Below are 15329 nucleotides of genomic sequence, written 5' to 3'. Positions count from 1 at the left end.
CAATATCAACTATCCCAGATCTTACAGTTGTCAGGAGACACTATGATGGTGGTGCCACTGGTAGGTGTTGCCCAGCTGGAGCTGGCCTGAAACAGAGCCTCTTCAATAGTGATTCCTCACTTATGGAATGCCATCTCTGATTAGTTGTGTTTCCTTCCCTCATTATTAACATTTAGATGTTGTTTTAAATCTTCCTTTTCACCCAGGCATTTGTTGGCTGAAATAGATTGTTCCTGCCAACCTTGAGATTGTTTATCTTTGAGAATATAGATTGGTTTTTTAAAAACAAAATAAAATAAATTGTATTGTGTTTGTTGTTTACTGTCCCAGGCAGCTTTGGGAGGAAGGCCAGAATAAATACATACAGTTGGTGACCATTTTGCATGAGGGTTTCATTCCTGGCCACTGTGCACATCAGCGGAGCATGTATAAGCACCCCCCGTTCTGCTCTGCCCCCGTTCCACCCTTTTAGTGACCTGTTTAGTAACATTTTCAGGTCACTTCCAGGTTTGGCACCTTGCATGCATGCACAATTGTGCATTGTTCAGATGCACATTAATTGGTCATTGCCTGTAATAAGTAAATAAGAGAAGCCAGTACAGTAGTTGTTCTAAATGTATATTGGAATGAGACCATGTGACTTTCTTCCTCTTCAAGATCTCACTTTTGCATTGTACTCAGTCCTGCCAGAGGTGTTCAGTTACAAACCTCAGCAAAAACTGAAGCAATTTTGGTTATTCCAAGATTTATTAGAGGGGTTTATTAAAGTGGTTTATATGCTGTAGTTATCATTTGTGCTATAGTAATAAGATTGTATTTTGTCTATTTAAGGCAATTGCTGTATGCCATTTAATGAGAGTACAACACTGACATTTTAAGAGACCAAATCAGTGCTATTCTCTTTTTCATTGATCTTCTTCCTGTAGGTTTTGCATTGTTTGAATGAATGTCTGTTCAATTTCACCCATATTTTCCACTAAACATTATTCATGGGCTCTTAGCCTTGCGGGGAGGGAAATTAGGTAGGATTGTATTTAGTTACAAAATCTTTCTACATCTTTCCTATACTAAGCTAATTTAAAGGGGTAAAATATGTCTGTTATGCATATTTTTTAAGTATTGTGAGCTATTCATCATCATTTTCATCTACAGTAATGATGTCCAAACTGTTTTGGGACTACAACTCCCATCATCCCTAGCTAACAGGACCAGTGGTCAGCGATGATGGGAATTGTAGTCCCAAAACAGCTGTAGGGCCAAGTTTGGCCATCACTTTATCTACAGTGTCAGAATGGATGAGTTGATGGGAAATGCTTTTGCAAGTACCGGCACTTGGTCTGTAAAAGGCCCACTAACCTTCTTCCTGATATTAACATTCAGAAACAAAAGTTGCTTTGGCAAAAATTCAAAGTAACTAAAACAGTTCAAAAATGGTTCAAACAGTGAGAAGCATGAAATAGCAAACACCATTCCCATTTCTTGCAATTGTTTAACATTTTACTGGTTGCAATTTAGGTACGTTTTCTCAGCAGCAAATCCTTTATGAGTTGAGGTGATGTGATGTCGTGGGAGTGTGAATAGGTGGGAGAGAGAGTTTTATATGTAATGGCTGGGCTCCAAAAACCCACCACTTCAAAAATATGGGGGGGGGGGGACAAGTTAAAGAATCCATTGAACATACAATATTAATCTCATAGTGCCTTGGATCCTGACTGATATCTTCCTCTATCTCCTTTTTTAAAGTGTACGTTAAACCTTTGGGCTTTTTCTTTTCTTCTTTCTTTTTTGAAACTTGATTTAGTAAATTTTTACACTGGTTATTGTCAAGATAATGATGAGACATAAGGGAGGATCCAGTCATGTCTGTTTGTCAGTCCCAAGATGTTGAAACTTTATAAGCAACTTTAATTATAAGCAAAAGGCTACAAAGAGGTAGTAAAGAAGATAGGTCCCTGGACCAGTGAACAAATCAGCCGCAACCTATTACTTGATGATATGTTGCCAGTGTGGCTTTTGGGTTCTGAACAGACCTCCCAGTATTGGAAGATATCTAGTAGCTTTTACATATTATCTTCCTTATGATTGTTTACATTTTGTACCGATTGTCTAAAATAAAACTAGGAACAATAGTCCCCTTAGAATCTAGAAATCCAACTTTTGTGCACATAGAGATGCCTCCCCCCCTTATGTTTTAGGAAATGAGTCTATTTCCATTGGAAAACTCATGTTTTTATTATCCACCACAAAAATAATATTTGCCTTTATATGTCTAATGTTTGATTTAGCCCAATTTCACAGTTTAATGATCAGTGTTGTTTTGTGGATTCTGTATGTGCGTATGGATCTATATCCACAAAGCAGGAAATGGCACTTGGGTTGCTATGTATGTATCTGTAGTTTTTTTTGGATTCTAAGCTATTTGCACTGGATATCCTACTAACAATTTTCCTGTTTATATAGTAGTCAGTCTTCTGTCAAATATATTTGGATACATTTCTTCTTTGTATTAAAGGCAGAGTTGGAGGTGGCTGTAACAGTTCCAAGTGATTACCAAAATGAATAGAGCCAATGACCTTTTGGATGAAAACACTGTTAGTTTTGGACTGAAGTGCAAGATTCAGAAGCCTGTGGTGGTGCTGGGGAGAATCTGCTTGAATGAGTGTTTTAAAACGTGTAGCCTGAAAAGAACAACTGTACTTTCAAACAAAGCAAACTTATTTCTAAAAGGATTGTCATTGTGGGACAAAGTTGTGAACTGATGCCCTCTGCTTTGTATATGATGAATAATATATCACAACCTGAATCATTCTAGATCTGAAACAAAATATAACACCAATGGGACCCTTGGAAAAGCGTTGTTTCACATTTTTGCTTTTTAAAGCCAGCTTTTAAGGATCACTTTAAAATATTTACTGTACAATGCTGTTTTAAATCAACTGCAATTTAAGACCAGTTGAATTTACTTGCAGACAAATGTGTATGGGATTTGAGGTTAAAGTTATTGTTGATGAATTGTTTACAATTTTTTCTATTCCTCCAGTTTAGTTGCATCCATAATTTGAGAGTAATTTGGGAAATCTAAATTTTCTTCTTAACCCAAGAAATGCTGTTTAAATAAATGCATTATCCACTCTAGTACGGTCATACTCTTGATTGATAAGCTCCCTCTGTTTGTAGAAGAATTGAAGGCATCATTTCAGAGAATCAATAAATGCTTGCATTGGGTAGGTGTACGCTGCTCTGCTCCAAAATTATGTGATAATAAGTCTCTATTCTGCTGGTTCTAGAGGACTCTCTTGTGGGCACTGGTCATGTGCAAATATCCTCTAATCATGTGATAAGCTTTAGGCAGTTCGGCATACAATGGTACCTCAGTTTATGAACTTAATCCGTTCCGGAAGTCCGTCCTTAAACCAAAACCGTTTTTAAACCAAGGCACGCTTTCCCTAATGAGGCCTCCCGCCACTGATGCCCTTCCACTGTTCCGCTTCTGTTCTTAGACCGAAGTAAAGTTCACACTACTTCCGGTTTTGCAGAATTCGTAAGCCAAATAGTTCGTAAGCAGGGCTGTTCTTAAACCAAGGTACCATTGTACTGGCTTGCTCTGTCAGAAAGAGATGTGAGAGCTTAGAAAGGGAAAAGAATGTTACATGTAAATTATCACTTTTTTAAGGGATGCAGCCCAACCTGGAGACTTTTCTTGATGGAGCTTCTGTGCACATGAGCATTTTATATATGTGGCCACTTCCATGTGTACACTGAACACTGAAATAACTAGAGCTGCTGCATGACACGAGCAAATCCTGTAAGGGTGTAGAATGGAGTGTTAACTGCTGCAACAGACCAATTTATAAATTGCTACTTTACATCCTTATTGTAGGTATCTCAGTGTTGCAGGTAGGCACATTCATTCAGAGTTTGTGGTTCAGTGCAGTAGTTTGATATTAAGAAAAGCATATGGTGCTTTACAAACCTTTCTTTAATTATAGTTTCACAATATTTAACTGACCAAGAGATGAGTGGATCCTCCTGTTCTTTAAACTCACAAAAGTCTAAATACATCCTTGTTCCGCTTTGCTATTAGCCAGAAAAGAGGTGTGTTAAGAGAGAATTGGGAGCAATTCTGATTTCACTAATGTTTTATACACATTTTATGTCTCTAAGTATTTTCTCAGAACAGGAAAAAATATACTAGATATATACTAGAGGAAGGTTTCAGTTCATAGCAGTCAACACATTGATATTATGGCATTAAGTTTTACGGTTCTGAGAATTATTTTCAAAAAAGAATATAAAGTAAGCAGGGAAAGCTTTCCTTGAAACTAATTCAGTAGCAGTTTGCACATATTAGTGCTTGTAAGATGCTTCATTGAGGGATTTCCTCAAAAAAAGGTATAAATTATAAAATGAAAAATAAAATAAAAATGGCAGTTTGTAGACATTGGGGGCAGTGTGGGAGTCCATGATTCAGATTTCCCCATACTTTCCTTTAGCAGTGCTGGGTAGCTGTACAACTAGAGCACACACAGAATAGTGCAGAGAAGCAGAAATGGCAGCTCCAACATGAACTTTCCTGATTTTTGGAGAGGTTCTCTCTTGTCATTTTTATTGTGTTGCTGGTCTGTTGGAAACAGTGGTAGTCAGAAAACAGTGGTGGTCAGCCTTCATATGAGGCTAATGTTAATGCAGAATTTAAAAAGAAAACTTAGGTCTTTTTGCAGCTAGTTGCTAATGAGAGAGTAGAGCTTTGTGTAGTTTATGCTGCTGAGTCAACAAAGTTTTGGCACCACACTTAATTGGGTGAGTGGCATCTGGCAGTTTTAAGAAGTTGGGAATCAACCTCTGGTATAGATGGGCCCTTTGTACAGGCAGTTTAAGATGACTGTTCTCTTCCCTTTGGACAGTTTCGTTCATACTGAGGTTTAGCAGCTGTCCAGTCTTTGTCATCTCAAGTAACCCCTTGTGACAATATATGTGATTCCTATCAATCATAAAGGCAAATACCCTAGTCATGCAGATCTGCCATTGCACAATTTTCTTCAATCTACAGTGGCAATATTTACAGCTGTTGTTACAGTGAAATCAAGTGTTGCTCAATATTTCAGCAAGCAAAGTAAATACATTCCTTAAATGAATAATTTCAGTACAAACCTATGTTGTTTAACATTTTTTAAAGGAAGGAAGGAACCAGAAGGGAAAGCAATATACATGCAATTATATTGAGGGCTTTTCTGTTTTCTAAGAAAATGATTTTTAAAAAATAATTATTTATTGGAAACATTTTGTGCATTTTAATTTTAAATATCAAAAAACAAGCAGTTTTTGCTGAGGTTTGTAACTGAATACCTCTGGTAGGACTGAGTACAATTCTAAAATTTATACACCAGAATAAAAAGCCAAGGTTACCATATAAAGCATTATATCAACCAGCCAAAGGAGGTGGCATGGCAGTACCTAATATCATGTGGTACTATGCAGCAGCCCATCTACATAGCATTTTTCTGGTAATTCAAGGAGCTCAACAAATAGCTTGGCTAAATATGGAAAACCCAAATGATCAGAATTCAATAAGAGGGGACCCATTTTGGTGAATTAATAAATTTTTTTTATTGAGATAGAAAACCCCTTTTTATTATATAATCTAAAAGTTTGGAAGAAATGGTTCCCAAGGGTGGCCTCTCAGCCTTCTCCTGTAATACCATTGGCATTTCACCCTACTTTCTATAACAGAGACAGAACATCCCCCTTTGAAAAATGGGAAAATGTGGGCCTGTTTTGGCTTAAAGACTTTTACAAAGAAAACACCCCTTTGTCTGGATTAATACTATAAGAATTGGTTCAAAACTTGTGACTTGTGAATAATAATAATATCTTTCTTACTTTATAAAAACCAAATAACACAGATATTGCAAAAGTAATGACATTTTACATCTTATAGTATTATAATGTAAAGTTATCACTGTGGAACAAATCAGTATGATATTGTTTGTATGTTTCATTTAGGCCTATCTGTGTATTAGTTTACAACTGAATTGCGTAAAAAAAAAACCTCTCAACTGACATCAAAATGTCATTTTCTTTGCTGAAATCTTTTATTAAGAAATAATAAATTAAATATTGGATTTTCTGCGAAAGGTGAAGTGCGTGAGGAATTAAATGGGTGGAGGGGGGGTTGGAGGAGAGGAGGAAAGAATAGCTAATTAGTCCTTGGCTAGGGGATGCAATCTGGACGGTTCTGCCAGGGGCACAAGATCACCTAGCTATGGCTCTGGACTGGGGGAGTGTCAAATTTTGGCTTCACTCCCCCCACTGCACACAATAAGGCAGTATGTCCCACAGGTTCTGTGTTGAAGTACTCTGGTGGCCCATTTGCTATGAAAAGTTGGGCCACCCTGCTCTAAGGGGAGCCCAGGATGGCCATACAACATCAGAGTTAATAATACAAAAATGAAAATGTCAAAGAATAAAATTCTGCCATGTGCAGTAGTAACCATTTCTGCTAAAAACCATGGAACTGAGCAGCAGTCCCACAATGCTACTCTTTGGTAGCAACCTTGCAGGTAGGTGTGGAGTTAGTTTAATACAGTGGCAACCCTCTGGGTTGCTCCAGATTGACACCATGTTTAATGGTGTGAAAAGCCGCAGAGAGATCTAGGAGAATCAACAGGATTGAACTCCCTCTGTCTCCTGATAAAACTTATCAGTCAGGATAATCAATGCTGTTTTGGTGTCAAAACCAGATCTGAAGCCAGATTGAAATGGGTCCAGATAGGCTGCTTCTTCCAGGCACACCTGCAGCTTGCTGGCCACTACTCTTGATGATGTTGCCCAAGAAGGGAATGTTTGAGAGTGGGCATCAGTAGACTGGGACCAGGGATTGTCTGTTCAGGAGGAGTTGTGCCATTACTTTCGTAGTGGAGGGTGTTACTCTGCCTGTAGTGAATCACTTCCTGGACCCATGCTGTCTCTCCCTGCTAGATATTACCAGCTGTGAAAGGCTCAAGGAAGCATCTTCTCTACATTCTCAGGCTACAGTAACTGAGACTAATTCTATAATCTCTGACCAGATGGTGCTCTGTTGGCCTCCAATAGACCTGCAGTAGCTGTGGCACCAAGTCTGGAAGGAGTAGGAGGATTTTTTACATCACAGAAGACGGCTGCATAGTTGCTTGTTTCTGAAACTGAGCTGGACTAAACCAGCTGCTTCATGGCATGAAGCAGCTCTTCTGGGCACTTCACCAAGGACTCAGTGGATGCCTTTGCTGCCACCACCCCATGCTAGGTGCAATTATGCACTCTTAACTATGTTTGATCATTTTTGTAGCGAAACCTATGCTACCTACACTCTAACCATTGGTCGGCCTGCTTCACTGTCTGGAGCTCTTCAGGAAGCTAAGGTACCTTCCGAATTCCATGAAATCAATGGTAGCACTTTTGAATAATTGTTTTTGCTTGGTGTCTCCATCTTGCCATTCTACAGCAAGACTAGGGCCTCAACAGGTGTGTGAGCCATATTGCCAGGAATGTCATCCATGCCATTACCCTGGGCTTATGCCCCTTATTTGAGGGATGAGGCCAGAACGAGAGAGGGAATTGTCCTCTGAGCCAGTGGGGGGAAAGAAAACTGGAAGCATTTCTGCAAGATGAACCCATGGTACTACTACCTCTCCATTCAAGGAAGTTGTATTATCCTCTTCTGACATGGAACTGCAGTCTTCACTCTCCTTTGGGGCCCACTACAGGTAAAGCAAGGGACGCGGGTGGCACTGTGGTCTAAACCACAGAGCCTAGGGCTTGCCGATCAGAAGGTTGGCAGTTCAAATCCCCATGATGGGCTGAGCTCCCGCTGCTCGGTCCCTGCTCCTGCCAACCTAGCAGTTCGAAAGCACGTCAAAGTGCAAGTAGATAAATAGGTACCGCTCCAGCGGGAAGGTAAAACGGTGTTTCTGTGCGCTGCTCTGGTTCGCCAGAAGCTGCTTAGTTATGCTGGCCACATGACCTGGAAGCTGTCTGTGGATTAACACCGGCTCCCTCAGCCAATAAAGCGAGATGAGTGCGCAACCCCAGAGTCATCTGCAACTGGACTTAACGGTCAGGGGTCCCTTTACCTTTATATTTACAGGTAAAGCAATTCCCCTCCCTGCTGGGGTATCATTCACAGCTATCTGAACATCACCATGGAGTGATCCTTCCATGAATACCCCTCCAACCATTGGATCACTCCCAATCCACTCTGTAGCAAATACTAGGTTACTTTGCTTCCTCTTCTCCTGTAGCTGACTTATAACTGATAAAGAAGAAATAACTATTTATGTGTGCTTGAGAATTAGGAGACACTGGAAATGTAGCTACTCTTACAAGAAGAGAAATTCTAAAGTGTAGTTCATGAAGTGACAGATGGTGTTTGGTCAAGTCAAACACCACTAATCAAATACCATAGATACCATAGATGTTCACATTTAAATAAGTAAATCAAGGCTGCACACTTCTCAGAAATGCTCCAGATTTCTATGAAAGGGGACTGATACATTTTGTTAAGAGATGGCTAGTACAGTAGCTTGTTCATTAGGCATAGGAAACACATGAATAGTCTTTAGTGTGGTGTCTGTATGGAAAGGAAGGCAAACCAGATTAGCGGGAGGAGATTTATGTTTGTATATTAAAGAGTTTGACCAAACTGTGGGAGGCAGTGGAAGACACAAGTGCCTGGCGTGCTCTGGTCCATGGGGTCACAAAGAGTCGGACACGACTAAACGACTAAACAACAACATTAAAGAGTTCAGCTTACTGCATTATATCCTCACAATAATCATGAGATAGTTACTGGTCTAAGGTGGTTGAATGAACTTCATAGGCAGGAATGGATTTGAATGCAGCCTCCCCAGTCCATATTCACTGCACCAAGAGAAATTAACACTGAGAAAAGATGGGTGATTATCATTTTGTTGCTGAATCATGTAGAGGGGAAGGTATAACTGATGTTTCATGCTTGGATTAGATTTAGTCATGGACTGGTTTTGCTGCAGCTCCAAAAGTACAAATCAAATTGCAGAGTCTACAGCCACAAAGAATTAACTGATATTATCAGAATTACATTTAGATTCATAGCAAGCTGAGCTCTAAGCCCGGTGGTGTTAGTCACTGTCTCAACCTCCATTATTTAAAATGAAAATCTTCCGTTTCTGACTTACACAGTAGGTATAAATAAATGAGCAATGGGCTGCAAAATTGTCTGTTTGTTAAGGATCGAGAGCTAGAGCACTAGTACTAATGTAAGAAACACATGTGTCCAGCTATAGCGCTGAGAGCTGCTCCTTGGTAAAAGCCATTATATGGTACTGGTATGCTGCTCAGATTTCTGCATTATAGGGCAGATGTAGCTGTGGGTGGGGTGGGGGTGGAGCAAGGAGGTGAGCAATCTTGTAGCACAGAATCTTGAAAGTTTCCTGCCCTAAAAGTCAGGATATGAAAATAAAACATAACTCCACTAAATCCTAAGGGTAGAAAAGCAAGAGACAGAGATGGAGTGCCTCATAGGATGGTTGTTTGTTTGTTTATTTGTTTTGCTAACTCTGAAACCTAGCTCTTACTGTGCCCTTTTAGCAATAAAGTTTAGCATGTGGGAAAGAAACCAGAACAGGTATATATCATAGTTCTCCCACCTCCCACCATGCTCACCTTGTGCCTTGGACCCCAGGAGCTTGGAGGAAAATGATGAAGCTGCCTATAATTATTTGGTATTGCACCACCAGATCCTGTGACAGTAATCTGCATGGTTTGATTTTCCTGCTGTCACTATAAGTGATGCCCTTACAAGTGACGCCCTGTTTCATATTGTCAAATATCTTGATATGGTTTCCTACTGGCTATCCACTAAACAGGAGAAATTTTTTCAGAACCTCGCCAGTCATGGCATGTGCAGCTTCCACATCTCCAACCCTCCAAATATCTGGACAGTGTGGGGCACCAGGCAGTGCTGCCTTCTAGTTGATAGGTAAAGGAGACCCAGGACTCTAAGTTGCTCTTTTAAGAAACACGCTTGACTGGGAGGTCACTCCTGATACTGCTCACATGCCTAAGCACGTGAACTATATAGAAAACTGGGCTTAAGAACCAACATTTCTGAATTATTCAAGCCATGAATTTGACAAAGTGTTGGGAGGAAAAGCCAAACCAGTTTGATAGCAGTTTTTGGAAGGAGTTTACAGCACGGCAAAGGCTTGTCCCAGTTAACAGTTGATGATCGGAAACATTCCATTCTTATGACATGTTATTTTTTTGAGAGGATATATGCGTCCAACTATAATAAGATGGAGCCCTTTTCTTTAACATCTGGAGTCTAGTGAATAATGGTATTAATTATAAAGAATAAAGAGTTAATAGCAAATTCTGCACAACAGAGGTTTTAACTTTTTCCATAGAGTTTGTTTATTGTATTTTGGCTTGTAGAAGTGAATACTTGTGGAAAATGTGCATAGTGACATAAGCAGTAAATTAGAATATTATACTGCTCGGATTTTAGGTACTGTACTAGAAATCTGCCATCAACCTTTGGCAGTCATTTCAAATCCATGCAGAGTTTAGTTCCTCCTCCCTGATCCCCTTGCTGTCTTAGTTCTTTTGCCTCCACTGCTGCATTCCCTCTATCAGTCCAGGTTTTTGTTGCTGATGCTTTGTCCTTGAACAGTTAGAAAGCTTATGGACATTTTTCTTGAGTTATCCCCTCTACTATAAAGTTACATCTAGAAACCCAGTGAACTTGATAAAATATATTAAACACTCACCAATTCAATACAAATTGAGCATTTATTAGCTAACATGGATGAACCCTTACCAGAAGGGCTTCATCTGTCTTTGTGGCTGTGTGCATCCAGTAGAAATATATATTTAAAATAAAGGTTTTGTACTGTGTTTAAACATGAATGTACACCTTTATAAGTGGGCAAAACATACAGTTTCATTATAGCTTGCATTCTGAACCAATGTCCTTAAACATTCCATGACATTAAAGCAGTTCAGCCAACAAAGTCGTGGAGGGATTAGGCTATCAATGCCTAGTAGTGATAATGGCTGTATTATATTCCATATCATAGTCAATATGCTTATGAATACCAGTTGCTAGAAATCACACATGGGAGGGTGCTAGCGTGCATTTTGCTGATGGCCTTTCTTTAGGCATGTGGTTGGTTACTGTGAGAACAGAATGCTGGACTGGATAGGCTTCCTGGTTTGATAATAATAGTTTATTATTTATACCATGCCCATCTGGCTGGGTTTCCCCAGCTACTCTGGGCTGCTTCCAACAAAGTATTAAAATACAATAGTCTTGTAAACATTAAAAGCGTCCCTAAACAGGGCTGCCTTCAGATGTCTTCTAAAAGCAGAGCTCTTCTTACATTGTGTCCAGTGTTTAGCTGCATACATATACTAGTCAAGACTAACATACAGTGGTACCACGGGTTAAGTACTTAATTCGTTCCGGAGGTCCGTTCTTAACCTGAAACTGTTTTTAACCTGAAGCACCACTTTAGCTAATGGGGCCTCCTGCTGCCGCCGTGCCCCCAGAGCATGATTTCTGTTCTCATCCTGAAGCAAAGTTCTTAACCTGAAGCACTATTTCTGGGTTAGCGGAGTCTATAACCTGAAGCGTATGTAACCTGAGGTACCACTTTTTTTTAGTAATTTCACAGTAATGAATGCAATGCCTCTGGATGGCAGTTGCTGGAGAACAGCAGGAAATAACTATTATCCTTGTGGTCCTGCTTGGTCTGGTCCAGCAGGGGTGCTCTTATACTGTTTTGTCTGTCGCAAATCTCTCTGGCTGTGAAAGAAGAAAAACTCTCTAGCCACATAGTTCACATGACAACCTGGTTTAATAATGGACAGTGACTTGAGACAGAAGAGTTGTCATGTCCCTGATTCAGTTACCAGATTAAGACCACATCCATACATTTCTGTTCCCCCTACACAAAGTTGATTTGTGTAAAGCAGGCATGTCCAAAGTCTGGTTTAGGGGCCTAATCCAGTCTGCTGGTCGGTTTAATCCAGCCCCTGTGGCAGTAAAATCCCCTAAAAATAAAATAAAAAATAAAAAATTCTTTAAAAAAGCTCAACAACTTTGGGGTAAAATCGTAAAAAAGGTCAGCCACTTTGGTCAGCCCTCACGTATGTTCACTTAAAATCTGGCCCTCTTTGAAAAAAGTTTGGGCACCCCTGGTAAAGTATGCAAGGGTGATAGTGGTTTATTGTCTGAAGGAGGACATAATCCTTAAAGATCCAGGGTAAAGTAAGAAATATGCACCGGGAGTCAATCTAGATGATAAAAGAGAGAAGAAGCAAAAAACAGCACAGCAGCTAAATTTTAGAGGGACCTCCCTGGGGGATTTCTTTGCCATAAGCTGATTCCCTCTTGCATTTTGGCACAAATTGTAACGTTTTATCACGTGTTAAGCTTTGTCTTTATCCTTCCATAATTTCCTGTGTCTTCTAGTTTATAGCAACCTGTGGTAAGACATACATACACATATGCTGATTACTACCACTTGTAAGCAAGTCTGCCAAAACCACAGGCTTCCCTCCTTTTCTCACATCGTGTATTTGAAGATGTACAAAATAGTCCAAAAACATGTCAACCTGTGGTTTTTAGGAGGACTTTCCAGTGTACCACTATTATCCCCATCTCAGTACACATAAATTATCAGCTGAAAATATTTGCCACTGAAAATTATTTGATTCTACAGAACAGAAAACTTCAGTGTGGCCAGAAGAGAAAATACATTCTCTTGTGTCCTCCTTAGACACTATCTCCTAATATAAACCTTAAATAGTGGCAAAAAGATTTAATGAGTTTCAACTGCTACAGCTAGCCAATTAGTAAGAATAGATTACTCTAGGAGAGCTGCTTTTCCGCATTAGGAATCTTCAGACATAAGGGAAGTACACTTCCATTTATGTTTAACTAGGCACCTTTTGTTTGGCTTATTTCCTTCACCGACTTAGCAAGGCTACCTTCCTCCTTCTAAGACATTTTGGCTCTAGATATGTATTTCCCCGTCACATCACATAAGAACTTCACTGCTGGTAAAGCCATACATATTTTTTTTGGGGGGTGGGGAGTGACACAGTAATATAGTTTTACCAGCCTGCATGTCTTGGCAGTTCTACAAAGTAGGTGCCAAAGGAATTCTGTGGCAAAATGTTCATGCATATGCTCACAGGATGTGTATGTTACAACATGCATTGGTTTTAACTTTTATGGCTTCACTCAAAAGAACCTGGGAATTTTAGTGAAGTATTGATAATTATTTGTTATGAAATACCAACTGCCTTTCCTATCCCCCTCTTGCAGTACCACAGTTCCCAGAATTCTCTGTAAAGAGGTGATAACTGCTTTAACTTAGTAGTGTAGATTTGCCATCAGTGCGACTGCCTGGAAAATGAGAAAGCTGTGACATTTCTTCTGTGATTTATGTCAAGTGCCCTTCATATGTATGTGGTTGCTAACCACATCTATAGCATTCATTCAAGTTCTCTTGGGATGCAGGTTTTATATATAAGACATACTGTCTTATTGCTGTAAGATCAAATATTCTGTATTTTGTCTTATTAAGTATACGTATAAGGTGAAGAAGAGTATTTTGCATTTTTGTGGCAAATCTTTGGGCTGTATCCGATGTTAGTCCTACTCAGAGTAGACCCGTGAAAATTGATGGCTATGACTAACTTAGGCACATTAATTTTAATGGGTCTGCTCTGAGTAGGACATTGGATACACCCATTTGTGTTCAATGTAAAAAACCCTAGGGAAATGACTTGCAGTATCCCAAGTGTCTGTGTGCTATGAAATGACAAAACCTTGCTTGCTTTGAGAGTACCATTATTCAGTTTATTTCTAAAGCACTATTATTCTCTTGATTAGATTCTAACAATTTTTAAAATATCAAGTAAGTTCTTGTTCAACTGGCAGCTTAATTCCAGCAACTTCAGCATGTTGCTAATGGAAGTTTGGCAGAAATATTTAAACACAAGCAGGCATTGATTTATTCCCAACTTTGTTATATCTAAGCTTGTTATTCTACTGTCCATTTATGTGCATGCTTAACTGGGAGCACATGGAATATTTCACATGCTTTTAGTACATGTGTAGCCAACTTCAGAACTGAAAACAAAATAGTTTAAATAGTTTGGGATGCTTCACACATAATGAAAAGCTTAGATTAGCCAGGTTTGTAATGCACTAGCAGCTGTTTTCAAGGCGTGTACATTTCTTAATTTCTGAAATATATATGTCTGTATGTCAAAGTAATGCATGAAATACACCCAGTTAAATTTGTCACTGCAGGCTGCATAAAGTGCTACACCAGTCCCAGCTCCCTCTGCCTGTTTCCAATCTAGTGTTCTAACTAAAACATGGGTGCTTAATTTGAACCCCAGGGGCACACCTGCCATTTCTAACTTCACACCCCCAACATACTGCATTTATGGAGCAAGTTGAGTCTTTCAACCTTTTGTGCACTGATGTCTTACTATGTTAATGCTGTGGTGTTGTATGCATTACAGGAAATTGCCTGTTTTGTTGCAGTGGAATATGCTTGCTGTATTGCATTAGAAAGATGTCATTTAGAGTGTGGGTGTAGAATTGGGTGGACTGCCCAGAAGATATATTGAGCTAAAAGGCTTTTTGTAGCCCACTGATGCTTGGGTCTGGGGGTCTGTCTCAGGAAAGCAGAGTAGCTAGGTCTGGTGTGAGAAGTGGTACTGTGGTATTGGATTCAAATCCTGGTTTCTTCAGGGTTTCTTTATTTTTAAACAGATAACAAGTGATGAGAAACACCACTGTCAGTGAAAGGAGAAGATAAAAGGTTAGATGAACAAACAGTCTGGCTTGGTATAGGGCAGCTTCCTAATCTGGGTGGGAAGTGCATGAATGTATCAGATACCGAGATAAATTGCAGTTGTGAATCAGGATGTATCTGAGATTAGACAGCATTGAGTTGCTGATCCAGGCAGAACAGAAGTAGCAGCAGAGAGCAAGGCAAAGTAGGACTTAGAGCTCATCCAGACTTCCTCTTGGCCCCCATTTTCCCCCAGGAAAACTCTATATTTACCACTGAATTGGAACAAATGTCAGTTGGGTTTTCAGTGGGTTGATGCTTGCACCAATTCAGTGCTAAAGAGTGGGTTTTCCTGGGGAAATTGGGGGGGGGGGCAAACAGAGAACCGCTTGGACCCATGCCTAGAAAGCATGGGACAAGTGGGAAACTGCTTAGACCCAGGAGCATAGTGTGGGGAATGCCAGGGGGGCCTGGCCCCAGGAGCAGGTTTTTGAA

At 39.8% G+C, this 15329-nt stretch overlaps 1 protein-coding gene across 9 annotated transcripts in view; it reads left to right on the top strand.

Moving 5' to 3' along the window:
- RALGPS1 (Ral GEF with PH domain and SH3 binding motif 1) overlaps positions 1-15329 on the top strand; it is a 224098-nt gene that overhangs the window by 75096 nt on the left and 133673 nt on the right. The window lies entirely within an intron of this gene.

Source organism: Podarcis bocagei (assembly GCF_964188305.1).
Source record: "Podarcis bocagei genome assembly, chromosome: Z".
Lineage (NCBI taxonomy): Eukaryota > Metazoa > Chordata > Lepidosauria > Squamata > Lacertidae > Podarcis > Podarcis bocagei.
Note: the sequence above shows the minus strand (reverse complement) of the source record. Positions and strands in the feature narration are given on the sequence as shown.